Here is a 12,361-nt window from a genome sequence, read left to right on the forward strand (position 1 = left end):
CGACCATCATCGCAACGATTAGCTTATTCTGCCATGAAGGCTTCTCGTGAACATATGTACCTGGCAACCTTGCCCTTGCCGGCTCATACCTAGTGCAGCTCTCCTTCCCGGGACTCCAGTACCACCAGCCACACATTCATGACCGCACCGGTCATAAAACCCTAGCCCACCGGCCAGCACAACCAAAATCTAAAACACCTTAAATTCTCGAGGTCTACATCCCGTCATTATGTTTATATTCACGCCCTAGACATTGCTTGCTCCAAAATCCTCCACCCTTAGGTCATAACCTTCGAGCCATACTGATCTCACTCTCAAACCAACGTCCTCGAGTTATTCCATCTCACTCTTGGACCATAATCTTCAAGATTTCGGAATCAGGGGAACTACTCATCCTCTCAGAGGAACATCATCCACTCTGCCACTCTTGGAGCCCCCAGCCACTCGAGCTATCGGTATCCAGGGAATCACCATCCCCTCAAGACTATAAGTACTTCATGTGGTCCGAGTATAACATTGCAATGTTACACCTGCCCACTCAACTTCTAATATCCAACTGGATTACCCACCAACAGAGAAATATTTCCTCCAACTATATATGTCCAACTATCCGCCTCTCTAGGCTCGATACCTCTCGAAAATAATCTGTACCGGTCATCTACAACTGCTCCATCCTCCTAACATAAGATAGAAAATCCTCAACATCCGCAGCCCTTGGCTGCACCCCGCCACATGCGGTACAACTGGAGCCTGCACTTCTACCCCTCTTGATAACCGCTCCAACAGAACGCCAACAGATCCGCCAAGCGATCATCTCAACCCTGGGCTCCACCTGCTGCAACCCCACACATGGGTTCCCAGCACCCCCCCCGGCATGCTCACCGGCTAACCCCCTCTGGTCATTCCTATGAGAACTCACACACACACTCCATGTCCGTACAATCGACCGTCCGTACACCAAGATGGGCCGACCATACCAATTAGGAGCTAAGTGAGTTCAGTCCATGAGAGTATGTCTTCCATGGCAGCAAAATATCTAGATCCTTCTACAAAGAGCCGTTGGTGACTTGCGAACAAGTGGGAGAGCAAAGTCAACAAGAGAGATCACATGTTTGGTTTAAGGAGACATGTCACTTTCACTATGTAAAAATGTGCACATCATCTTGTATAGAATATTCCTTATGTAATTGTGTATATTTAGTTTGTACCTAGGATCCAAATGAAGTAAGAAGTAAGAACTCTTCTTCTACACTTTTCTCTCTTCCGATCTACACTCTACACTCTCTTACACTACTCTATACTCGATCGCTACTTCCTACACAAGACAAACTCTCTTATTTTTTAAACTTACATGGTATCAGAGCGAGAACACTCCTTATTCTAAATCTCACACCCACCAAATATCTTCCGCTTCAATCCCTTTCAACTTCAATCTCTTTCTGCTTCGACTTTGAAAGTATCATCTCTTTACCCGTTGGATAATAGCTTTAACCAAGGTTACTTCGACATAGAAGGCACCAAGACCTTTATTGTACCAGTTACTCTCAAACGAGAGAACTATATGCTGTGGGCAAGAACCACCAAGATGGCACTGTGTGGCCGAGGGCTTTGGACCCACATTACTTCGACTGAAGCTCCAAAGGAGACACCGACCCAAGAAGGCAAAGAAGTTGTCACTAGCAGTGAAGAGAAGTGGTTCCAAGAGGACCAAAGTGTTCTTGCCATCATTCAAAACTCTCTTGATGCTCCAATCCCTGAAGCCTACTCCTATTGTGAAACCGCAAAGGATCTATGGGACACTCTCCAAAATGTTTTTGGAAATGTTACAAATGTCAACCGAATCTTTGATATTAAGCGAGCTATCAATAATCTCAATCAAGAAGATATGGAGTTCACCAAACATTTTGGAAAGTTTAGATCACTCTGGGCTGAACTCAAGATGTTCCGACCGGCGACCATAGATCCGGTGATCTTAAACGAAAGGCGTGAACAAGACAAGGTATTCGGCTTACTCCTGACCTTAAACCCTTCTTACAACGATCTCATCAAGCATATTTTGAGGTCAGACAAGATTCCAAGCCTCAACGACGTGTGCAACCAGATTCAGAAGGAACATGGCTCTATTGGGCTATTTCGAGGTAAAGAAGAGCTAGTAACCGCCAACAAGGTGGAGATTGCCTCCGCAAACAAAGGCTACTACAAACAGGATGACAAGAACCCACCGGTTTGTGACCATTGTAAGAAGGTTGGCCATTTCAAGAGCCGATGCTGGATTATTCACCCTCATCTCCGAATTAACCAATTGATGAACAACCGTGGAGGAACACGAGGTCATCGAGCGACCATGGTGGGAGAAGCGACAACTTCCGAGCCAAACCATCAAGTCTCCGGAGGGAATGGAACTTCTCTAGCAGCTTCTTAAGAGTTGTTGAGGAAATCAGACCTTGATGCACTCATCAAAGCCCTCAAGGAAGCCTCCGGTAACTCTTATCTTGCATTAAAACCAACAAAACCTCTTATTGTTGATTCTAGTGCATCTCATCATATGATTAGTGACCCTAAGTTAATTAGTGACATTAAACCTGCCTTAGGGAATGTGATTATAGCTAATGGTGAAAAAGTACCAGTTGAAGGAATAGGCAACTTGAAATTATTTGATAAAACATCTAAAACCTTTTATATGCCAGGCTTTACTTCAAACTTATTATCGGTTAAAAGAGCTACCACCGATTTATACTGCTATGCTATATTTGGTCCTAATGATCTATACTTTCAGGATATTAAGACAAGTTAAGTTCTTGGCCAAGGTGGTACTCAAGATGATATCTACTTGCTTAAGGACCTAAATATGCCTTCTTCTAATTTATCTTGTTTTAGTTTAATTAATGTTAAAGCAAACAATGTTATTTGGCATGCTAGACTAGGACATCCTCATTCTCGAACTTTAGAACTAATATTTCCAAGTATTTCTTTTAAAAATGATGAGTGTGAGGCTTGTATCCTTGGTAAACATTGCAAATCTGTTTTTCCGAAGTCTTTGACTATTTATGAGAATTGATATCTTGTGTTTTTATGAGTTTTTAAAGCTTATTTCCTCATTATTTTGTGCATATTCATGAGCATTTAGGTTGTTTAGGCTGCATCTTGCATCAAGTCTGGTATTTCAGGTGTTGGAGTGGAGATATGCGAGGAAATTGTGCTTTGGAGCCAAATAAGTCAAGAATTTGCAAGGAAATGAAATGAGGACAAGGAGGCCGAACAATCGACCAGCCAATCGACCAAATGGTCGATCACCGCATCACCAGATTCTCGGACTTCAAGCAATCAAGCAAGCAATCAACCATTTGGTCGATCAAAACATTCTCGGACTTCTCGGACATGGCACAGGACAAAACGATCTACCGATGAGATCGAGCAAATGGTCGATTGTGACGCGAACAGAAACTTCGGAGACCAGAACGATCGATCGAGCAATCGACCAAATGGTCGATCGAGACGCATGCGAGACTTCAGACTTCAAGGTGCGAGACTTCGGAGACTTGAGCGATCGACCAACCGATCGACCAAATGGTCGATCACAAAGGAGGACCAATCGACCAAATGGTCGATCATGTGGTCGATCGTGTGCCATTTTGAGACCAAAACCCGGTTTGTTCCGGTTTTCTCTGAATTGTTTAATTTTAATCCGGTTTGTTCCGGTTTAGTTTATGCTTTCCTATAAATACTCCAACCCTAATTGTGGAGACTTATCTCTTATCTTATCTACTATCTCTTGTATTAGTTTTTGTTAAGCAGCCACCTAGGGTTCTTAAGCTTTTCCATACTTGGTTTTGTTGAATCTTTGGTGGATTTTCCAGTTTTAATAGCAATTTGTCTTTCTAATCTCTTAATCTACAAGCTTTTATTATGATTTCACAAAGACAAACCTCTTTCCTTTGTGTGATCATGATGATTAGTGAGTAGATCTTTTAAGAACTTTAGGCTTGGTAGATTAGGGAGATAGATGGTTGATCTTTGATGTCTAGGGTTTATTTTATGCATTTCCTATCTTGATTAGTGTTAATATTGCTAGATAGCCTTGATCAAGCTTAAATCTAGATTTCCATGCCCACAAGGTGTTTGATGAAATTCCTGAACCAAACTTTTCAAGAGCTTTGCATTCCTAGCCAATGGAAATTGATGATTAGGGTGCTTAGTGGTGTATGAACTTGTTCTTAATGCATGCTTGTCTTGTGATTACCTTTGGAAATTGTTGATTATCATTTGACTAGCATAGGATCTCTATCATGGAAATGAATTGATTTGCAATTGTGTTCTAGCCATAGGATTGTTCTTGATTGTTACTTAGACATCTAGGATTGATTAGCTATCTCCCAAGTCAATTACCTTGCCCAAGGTTCTCTTGTTAATTCTTGATTTTCAGTATTTTGCTATTTGAGTTTGTTTGCCTTGAGTTTGCATTGTCTTGTTTCATTTCTTTCAATCATTTTGATTAGTTAAGTAGTGACATAAGGAACTTTTACTTGATTAAGAATAGATTAAGCATTTTGTGTATTCTTGGTGTGTTGATTGGTGCAAATTGTGGATTGATAATAATTGATACTGAAAGTTACTACATCTAGAATTTTTTTGATTTGGTTCAGTCTGATGTATGGACATCACCATGTTTATCTAGAGAAAATCAAAAATATTTTGTTACCTTTATTGATGAAAAAATCTAAATATACTTGGCTAACCTTGCTTCCTTCTAAAGATAGAGTTCTTGAAGCATTTATTAGTTTTCAAAACTATGTGACTAACCATTATAATGCAAAGATTAAGATTTTAAGATCAGATAATGGTGGGGAGTATAAAAGTCATGCATTCAAACAACATCTCACCAAACATGGCATAATTCATCAAACAAGTTGTCCATACACTCCGCAACAAAATGGTGTTGCTGAAAGGAAGAACCGACATCTAATGGAAGTGGCTCGATCCATGATGTTCCACACCAATGTTCCAAAGCGATTTTGGGGAGATGTGGTTCTTGCAGCATGTTCTCTAATCAATCGGGTCCCTACAAAGATATTGTGAGATGTCTCACCATTCGAGGTATTAAACAAAGAACAACCTACATTTGACCACTTACGAGTATTTGGTTGTGTGTGTTTTGTTTTGAGACCAGGAGAACTCCGTGATAAACTTGATGCCAAGAGTACCAAAGGAATGTTTATTGGCTACTCTACCACAGAAAAGGGCTACAAATGTTATGATCCGGAAACTAAATGAGTTCTAGTCTCTCGTGATGTGAAGTTTGTTGAATCTCAAGGCTACTACGGCAAGAAAAATTGGGAGGACCTTCGTGACCTATCTACCTCTTCCTCTGATAGAGCAAGGAACCTCCGTATTATACTTGAACGGCTAGGCGTTGAAAATGATCGGGAAAATCAAAATCCAGCCAGGCCAGACTCACCAGGAGACTCTGCTCCACTAGTCAATGGTGCTCCTAGTAGCTCAAATGAAGCAAATCACCCGTCAATCAGCCCGATCACGATGAGGACAATCATCAACAAATTGATACTAACACACAACCCCGAGAAGTAACTATACTACATGACGATGATGATGAAGAACAAGATCAAGAGGAAGTAATCCCACTACGACAAAGTCAACGGCTAAAACAATGTTGTTGTGGCCCATCCGATTCAAGCCGTATGTACTCTTGCTCATTTTCCTTTGGAACACCAGGCCTTCCTCGGCCAAGTAGACAAACATTGGGTACCACAAACCAATGATGAAGCCAAGGAACATAAGGTGTGGCGTGATGCAGTCAGCGCTGAAACGACGGCCATGGAGCAAAACCACACGTGGGACGAGGCAGATTTACCAAAAGGCAAGAAGGCAGTCACCTCTCGATGGATCTTTACTATTAAATACAAGAGTGATGGGGAGATTGGACGCTATAAGGCAAGACTTGTCGCACAAGACTTGTCGTCCGAGTTGTTCTCTCGTTGGCTACTAACTTGGATTGGGAACCTTGGCAAATGGACGTCAAGAATGCATTCTTCCAAGACAAACTCGAGGATGAAGTGTACATGCGACCTCCACCTGGCTTAGAAGAAACTATCGGTCCGGGTAAAGTTTTCAAGCTCAACAAGGCCATTATGGTTTAAAACAGTCACCAAGAGCCTGATACCATAAACTAAGTACTACATTGCTTGGGAGAGGCTTTCGCAAATCAGAGGCTGACCACACCCTCTTCACATTACCAAGTTACAAAGGTATTGTAGTCATTCTAGTATATGTTGATGACATCATTATATCTGGAAGTGACAAGGTAGGCATTAAAGATACTAAAGACTTTCTTAAATCAGTCTTTGACATTAAAGATCTAGGAGAGCTTAAATATTTTCTTGGGATAGAGGTATATACCACTACAAGAAAACAGGCCATTTGCGACTACCGTTTGTGACTGATTTTTTAGTGGCAATATTTGCGATGGTTTTGCGACTATTTTAATACCTATTAACGACCATACAAAATACGGAAATAAAACCGTCGCAAATTTACGACGAAACGACACAGTCACAAAAACGTCTCACCTTTGCGACCGAATACATACTCTTTTGTAACTGATATTATTTCGTCGCAAAACAAGATGCATTTTGTGACTACTTTGCAAATGCAATTTTGGTACGTGAGAGTCGTCGCAAATAAGTCGCAAAATAGAGACTTATTTGCAACGACTTTTTCGAGTATCATTTAGTAGCAAAGTCGTGCTGTATGTCGGCAAAAAACGTTGAGAATGTGGAAGATATTGTACTCAACTTTTGCGACTACATTGAAAACGGTCGCAAAAGAGTCGCACCATGTCGGCAAAAAACGTGCTTAAAGTGTGTTAGGTGAACTGAAATTTTGTGACTCTTTCTATAATAGTCGCAAAACAGTGGCAAAATTTCTCTTATATATATGCCACCACTTCTTCTTTCATTTACATCAACTCTAAAGAGAAAAAAACGGGAGAAAGAAAAAAAAAATTTGTGAGGAAGAAAAAAAAAATCGAGAGGAAGAAGAAAAAAAAGAGAAAAAAATAAAAAAAATAATAATGTGGAACAATCCTTCAAGAGCATGGATGTACAATCGGATCGATCCGTTCACTAATCATATCTCATCGGATTATACGGCGGGTGTGGAAGAGTTCATCGATTTTGCCTGTAGCCATGCACAAAATAGCAAAGGTAGGTTTTACCGCCTTTGTGTAGTATGTCACAATTCGAAGTTTTTGAAAGCTGCCTCTGTTTCGAAACATTTGCTAAGTAGGGGGTTTATGCCTAACTATTATGTATGGTATGAACATGGTGAAGATTATGATGTTGTTGGGGAGGGAACTAGTAGTCATTATGCTAATAATACAGATTATGCTAGTGCTAGTGAACCAATAGGATTTGATGGGGAGAATATATATGCTGGGATGGTGAATGATACATTTCATGGTTCTGTACCATATAATGAGTATCATGAACATGAAAGTAGAAATCATCATGTTCATGAACAACCCACCCAAGAAGCAAAATGGTTTTATGATATGCTAGCTGCTGCAAACACGCCACTGTATGATAGATGTCGGGAAGGGCAGTCGCAGTTATCGTTGGCAGCTCGGTTCATGAACAATAAGGTCGACTACAATTTGTCTGAAAGTTGTATGGATTCATGGACATGACTGTTTACGGAGTATTTACCAGAGGGTAATCAGGCAACCGGTTCATACTATGAGACGGAGACTTTGATGCAAAAGCTAGGATTACCGTGTCGTACATATGATGTATGTATAGATAACTGTATGCTCTTTTGGAAAGATGATGAGAAGTTGGAGCATTGCAAGTTCTGCGGCAAACCAAGGTATAATGCTAGTGAAGGAAGAACAAGAATACCGTTCAGTAAGATGTGGTATTTACCGATTGCGGAAAGGCTGAAGAGAATGTACCAATCTGAGAAGACTGCAGTTTTTATGAGATGGCACGCTGAGCACAGCTCTGAGGAGGGATTAATGTGTCATCCTTCAAATGCGGCTGAGTGGAAGAATTTTCAGCAATTGCATCCCTCATTTGCAGCAGAACCGCGCAATGTTTATCTTGGATTATGTACAGATGGTTTCAATCCTTTTGGGATGTCAAAACACCATTCGTTATGGCCAGTGATATTGACTCCATACAACTTGTCTCCTGGGATGTGCATGAACACAGAGTATTTGTTTCTGACGATTTTGAATTCAGGACCGAATCATCCACGAGCTAGTCTTGACGTTTTTCTCCAACCATTGGTCGATGAGTTAACAGAGTTATGGTATAATGGAGTGGAGGCATATGATGTGTCCTTAAATCAAAATTTCAACCTTAAAGCTGTCCTTTTGTGGACTATCAGCGATTTCCCAGCATATGGCATGTTGTCAGGATGGACAACACACGGAAGGTTAGCTTGCCCAATCTGTATGGACGATACAAATGCATTTCAATTGCCAGCTGGTAGGAAGACATGTTGGTTTGATTGCCACAGGAGATTTCTTCCTGCTAATCATCCAATGCGAAAGGATAAAAAACACTTTTTCAAAGGCAAACACGCAGTGAACGACTATCCACCGCAATATTTGACGGGTTAACAGGTCTTACATGAGCATATAAGAAATGCCGAGCCGCCAAAGACTTTTGACTGCGGAGGAAATGGGCATGAAAATAAAGTGGATGGTTATGGAAGTTGGCATAATTGGCACAAAGAAAGCATCTTGTGGAAGCTCCCGTATTGGACCGATCTTAACTTAAGACACAATCTTGATGTGATGCATATTGAGAAAAATATTCTCGATAATCTCATGTACACTGTTATGAATGTGAAAGACAGATCAAAAGACAATGTGAGGTCCCGCTTGGATGTTGCAAGATTTTGTGATCGAAGTCAATTGCATGTTGATGCTGGTGGGAGAGCTCCTTTTCCTATTTGGAAATTGAGTGCGAAAGGGAAAAAAAGCCTACTTCAATGGGTCAAAGAAGATGTTAAATTTCCAGATGGGTATGTAGCTGATTTAGCTAGTTGTGCAGACATCAAGGATGGAAAGTTTTCAGGAATGAAAAGCCACGATTGCCATGTGTTTATGGAACGATTGCTTCCATTTGTGTTTGCAGAGTTGTTACCACGTGACGTCCATCTTGCAATAAATTTGATATATATATATATATATATATATATATATATATAGCAATTTAATTTTATATATATGTCAAATTAATTAATGATTTTATTTATATATTGTAGGGATTGGATCATTTTTCTGTGACTTATGCAGTCGATCATTGGAGTTAAGTCATGTCCAAGTCCTGAAAGCGAATATTGTGATGATTTTGTGCAATTTGGAGAAAATATTCCCACCTTCGTTCTTTAATGTCATGGAGCACCTTCCTGTACACCTACCATACGAAGCCGAACTTGGTGGTCCAGTCCAGTATAGGTGGATGTATCCCTTCGAAAGGTTTTTCAAACGCTTGAAAGGGAAGGCAAAGACAAAAGATATCCAGCGGGATCAATCGTTCAATCATATATTAATGATGAGATATCATACTTCTCAGAACACTACTTTGCTTCAACCATTTCTACAGCTAGTAGAAAGAGGTATTTCATACTTACATTATAATATATCATGGTCTTTTAAATTAACATGTAAGGCTAATTAAAGTTTTAAATATTTTTCAGGTCATTACGATATGATGCGGGTGAGGTTCTTGTATATCTAGTACCCGTACCAGATATATTCACTCAAGTCGGTCGTCCTAGTGGCCAAGTTACCGAGTTTTGGCTGTCTGATAAAAATCAAAAATGCGCACATGCATATGTATTGCAGAATTGTGATAACTTTCGTTCCCTAGAGAGGTATATGTTTCAAATTATTTTTCTAGCAATTTCTCTTCAATATATTTATGGATTAATTGTCTTCTATATGTTGGGAAAAACAGTGTGTTGGACGATCAAATTCGGTATGAATATCCAGAACTCACTGATGATGAAGTCACATCGAAAAGAGATGAAGATTTTAGCGATTGGGTTTGCCAATATGTAAGTATATGTAAATAATTTAATATAAACAAATATTTTATTGAATGGATTCACTTCCGACAATTTACATTTATTTCTTATGTAGGTGTCTACAATGAAACATATCCAAAGTTTTCCTCCATGGGTTCATGAATTGGTTGAAGGTCCAGAAAACAAAGTCAAGTCGTGGCCCATGTATTTTACCAGAGGTTACATGTTTCACACGCATGAACACGGGCAGACGAAAAAGACAATGAATTATGGGGTATGTGTCCGAGGGCAAAATTATTCTGAAGCATCTATGGAGGATATTTTTCTGGGACCGTTGAAAACATAATCGAGCTCGAGTATCCTGGCATTATTAACTTAAAGATAACACTTTTCTACTGTGACTGGTTTGACCCAACGGTTGGCAAAGGTATCCGCATGACAAATGGAGGCATCGTAGACGTGCTTCCGTCAAGAAAATACCGAAATTACGAACCGTTTATTTTAGGTTAAGTTTCTTTTCACTAAATATTTTAATTAATTTACCTACATACGTATATATATTATTAAATAAATATTAATTTAATATGTTCCGTTTCTTTATATAGGTTCTCAAGCAGATCAAGTGTGTTTTCTGTCATATCCATACACTAAACGACCTCGCAAATCGTGGCTTACACTGTGCAAAGTTAATCCGAGGAATGTTGTTCAAGGGAAGTTTAACGATGATGATTTGGTTATATTGCAACAAACTGTTATTGAGGTAACTCCGACTTTGGTTGAAGAAATCATATTTGAGAGTTTAGTCGACGAGAGTCATCAAGATAAACCAATCGATTTTGAAATAGAAGATGGTGAAGGAGAAGACGAATTTCAATGTAACTTGTCAACATCCGAATATGAAGATGAAGATGAAGAACTTGCATATGAAGACTAAATGTGCATCTGATTTGTAAAATATTGTCTCTATGTTAAATCAAATAAACTTATTTCAGTTATAGTAAAACTTAAGAGCTTGATTAATCTGGCAATTTGCAAGTAAAATTAGTATCTTAAAGTAAAATATAGTCACAAAAGAGTCGCACATTAGCGACCGTTTAGTAACTAAACAATATAGCAACGTTTTGCTTTGCAACCGTAATGCGACGAATAAGCGATTAATACCTGGATTAGCAACGTTTGTACGACTCTTTTCCCACTCTTGTTATTTTTGGGAATTAAATTTCATTTTTGAGATGTATGTACATCCTTAGATATACCTTTATACTTGTATTTGACTAAATTTAGTAACTAAAACTTTTTGAAGGTCATAAATTTCAATGTTAACAATGAATACATGCATATGTTCCAAAGCCATCTTTGTAAAAAACATGTCACCATGGAAGAATGTGTAGGACTTTAGGAAAATGTAATTCTTATGTTTTAAAAGCAATGTTTTACATGCTCTTCCTATTTTATATAATCTTGACTACTAGTATGAGTGATGTATGGATGCAAATAAGCTCCTAATGTGTGAAAATCAAACTTTTAAATTGACTTGTAAAATACAGTCACAAAAGAGTAACACTTTGCCACCACTTTGCAACTGTCTTGAGACTGCTTTCCAACCGTATTGCGATGAATAAGCGACTAACACCTGAATTAGCAACGTTTTGAGCCACTCTTTTCCCACTCTTGTTATTTTTAAGAATTAAATTTCATTTTTGAGATGTATGTACATCCTTAGATATACATTTATACTAGGTATTTGACTGAATTTAGTAACTAAAACTTTTTGAAGGTCAAAAATTTCAATGTTAACAATGAATACATGCATATGTTCCAAAGCCATCTTTGTAAAAACATGTCACCATGGAAGAATGTGTAGGACTTTAGGAAAATGTAATTCTTATGTTTTAAAAGCAATGTTTTACATGCTCTTCCTATTTTATATACTCTTTACTACAAGTATGAGTGATGTATGGATGCAAATAAGCTCCTAATGTGTGAAAATCAAACTTTTAAATTGACAAGTAAAATACAGTCACAAAAGAGTAACATTTTGCCACCACTTTGCAACTGTCTTGAGACTGCTTTGCAACCGTATTGCGACGAATAAGCGACTAACACCTGAATTAGCAATGTTTGTGCGACTCTTTTCCCACTCTTGTTATTTTTGGGAATTAAATTTCATTTTTGAGAGGTATGTACATCCTTAGATATACATTTATACTTGCATTTGACTGAATTTACTAACTAAAACTTTTTGAAGGTCATAAATTTTAATGTTAACAATGAATACATGCATATGTTCCAAAGCCATCTTTGTAAA

The 12,361-nt window shown here is 38.8% G+C and overlaps 2 pseudogenes; both read left to right on the plus strand.

Moving 5' to 3' along the window:
* Positions 1-8,045: 8,045 nt before the first annotated feature.
* LOC147948395 (uncharacterized) lies at positions 8,046-10,215 on the plus strand (annotated as a pseudogene).
* Positions 10,216-10,255: 40 nt separating this feature from the next.
* LOC147948396 (uncharacterized) lies at positions 10,256-10,987 on the plus strand (annotated as a pseudogene).
* The last annotated feature ends 1,374 nt before the right edge of the window (positions 10,988-12,361 follow it).

Source organism: Camelina sativa, chromosome 2 (genome assembly GCF_030686135.1).
Source record: "Camelina sativa cultivar CO46 ecotype springtype chromosome 2, ASM3068613v1".
Taxonomy (NCBI): Eukaryota; Viridiplantae; Streptophyta; class Magnoliopsida; order Brassicales; family Brassicaceae; genus Camelina; species Camelina sativa.